The sequence below is a fragment of the Coenobita brevimanus genome, chromosome 67 (genome assembly GCF_032717465.1).
Source record: "Coenobita brevimanus isolate Jiangsu-jjx chromosome 67, ASM3271746v2, whole genome shotgun sequence".
NCBI classification, from domain to species: domain Eukaryota; kingdom Metazoa; phylum Arthropoda; class Malacostraca; order Decapoda; family Coenobitidae; genus Coenobita; species Coenobita brevimanus.
The window spans coordinates 31,519,493-31,522,360 of NC_137020.1; positions in this window are offsets into that span (position 1 = coordinate 31,519,493).

Below are 2,868 nucleotides of genomic sequence, written 5' to 3' on the forward strand. Positions count from 1 at the left end.
AATATTAACATGCCAGATGCAGAAAAAAATTGGTAGGGAAAAATGATAGACAGTCTCTTAAGCTGACGAATGTATGGCCCCAAGACTGTACCATTGTTGTTGAAGTGAGACTCATCACTTGTATATATATATATGAAATAAACACTTGGTGCTTTTATGTCATATGGAGTCTCCTATTCCTGCAGTACTATTTATCTTTGTTATCATTGTCATCATCATCATCACAACCACCATCGCCACCAGCATCGTTATAGCCCTTACTGTGGCTAAAAAAATATGGCAGGTAACATCCAAAAACAAGAAGAAGGAGGCACAAAGGCAGATCAATTAACAATGCCCAGAAACGACTAAAATGGCTTACACATCATTAAAAACTCATAAAAAAAAAAAGTGTAAGTCCATTAAAAATAAAAAACTTGTATATATTAAATCTTCAAAAAATTCACTACATACATCCTCCAGCAATATACTCCAAAATACAGTATGGCAATGTCTGAAACTTACCTCCCTTGGCCAACTTTGCATAAACACTAATTACTGCACAGTCTTCTCAAAGGTACAAACAAACTACCATTACTGTGTTCATTCCTCTCATATAATTCACTATACAACCACAACTCTCATAGCAAAGTCCACATCTTGCAAAACAATGGTCTCTTAAACTACAAGAATACAGTAATATCACTACAAGGAGGGAATTAAGTACAAAATTCTCTGCTCTGCTATTTACAAGTACTTACAGGCAGTACAATTTGTAACTACATACACTAATGGAAGATCACAGACAAAAGTTTCCTTATACTCTTATGATTAACAAATGTACACATGAAGCACCTACCCGTGTGGCTAAATTAAGGGTGCCTTTTTCTTTCTTTTACTGGCACTTCTCTCTCTTCTCTCCCTCTTATCCTTCTCCACTCTCTCCTATCTCTCTTCCTCTCTATTCTTAACTCTCCTCATTTCCCACTTTCATTTCCTCCCATTACCCTTCCTCTTGCTCTCTCTCTTCCACTCTGTCTCTCTCCTTTGCTTTTTTTTCTCATTTACCTTTAACTAGAGTCAGCAGAACTACATTTCACTTACTTTTCCTACAAGTTCTTGAGAATAAAAGGAAACCATTGACTGTGACTGTGATAGATCAGTAACAGGTGCCATGAACATTACCGGTATAAGGTGCTTTAAGCTACGGTTAGTGGGGAAATGAAATCATCAATACTAGCAGCTAAGGGGAACAATTTAATGTGGAGTAGTGATCATAGTTGTGACTGGTACCTTCAGCTGCTGTCTTGTACAACATCTTTTAAAGGAGATGACAGCCTCTATGATTACTGCTTATCCCCTCAGTCTGATGATGTATTATTATTATTATTATTATTATTATTATTATTATTATTCCTTTATTACTGTTATCTCTACACAATTTTCATTTAATCTGGGAGAAAAAGCTTTTAATGATGGGGTTATAGACAGTTTATTTAAATCCTCCATATGAAATGTGGTAGTCAATAAAATTTTAAAAAGCATCATCAGACTGAAGGGGTTAATGGTGAGTATTTAGCAGCCATGTACTACCGAACTATTAATAAAGCCCTGATGATAAATTGTAACTTCATTCCTACTGGAGTATAATCTTAACAAACTACAGACATTAATAACAGTCCTGGGGGTGTACTTATAAATTTTTAATCTGTATATTGTCAAGTATATTAGTCTTCACTTATGCAGCTACCAAATACTGTACTTCACAATCAGGGTGGGTATTCAAATAACAAAATGCATGTACAGCGTATGATTACCTGTACATTCACCTGACTATTTATACAGCTACCAAACCCTTCATAATCAAAGAGCAAATATTAAAGCAACAAACCATGAAAGACGAAATGATCTGTGATTGTGTATTTAGCTTCTCAACACCAGTTTATCCTGTTAATTGGCTAACACCATTTATAAATACTTCCCTTGGTCTGCACACTCAAAAACATCACAGGGCAACTACAGAAAGTGGCACCAGTCTAATTAATACCCCCGGTTTACAGATAATTCACATCCTCTTCGCTACACAATTACTGGTTTACATTTTAGATCACAAATATCATCTTAACTACCTCCTGCATCCTTACCTTAAACTAGAACTATCCCTTATTACAAGTCACCACAATATCACGTTTTCTGCATAGTTTAAAAATATCAACATTATCCATACAGTTGTGGAGAAAACTAGCAATTCAACTTTATAAGTAGCAAGGGAATTTCACGACATTTTTCTGGTGACTTTTGATTAGTCTAAGTTTGTTCTTGCTACTACCACAAATTTTAAGTTTAGGAGAGACTTCTGAAACTGTCTGAGTTACATGTTGACTTTATTAACTCTTTACTACAGTTCCTGAAGTTGTATCAAACTGTGTGTATACAAACTGTGTCTAGTAACGAGAATAACAGATTAGACTGACAAAGGCAAAATTTTAAAAATCAGTATTTGCAACTTATAACAAGGACTAGGTGTTTCTGCATGTTGGTCATCGGATCCTCAATTTCCATGGTACACAGCCAAAAACTATAAAGAAACCAGTTCTCTCCAAAAAAGTTGGATATCTGACTGTTTCTAAACTTTTTCTGATACTAATTTCTGTTCTCACAGATTTCCTCACTTCACTACAGTCCTGTACTTCTAAAATATTGCTGGAATACTTTGTCTAGTACTTCCTCTCAACCACATTCCTATTTATAAAACCATACATTAATAGCAATATTCTTCTGAGCTTCAGAGACTTTGCGACATCCATTCCTCAGCAATTATTTAGTATATTGCACTGTAATATTCTTGTGTATATATTACCAGTATTTATATCTTTTTAATATCAAGAG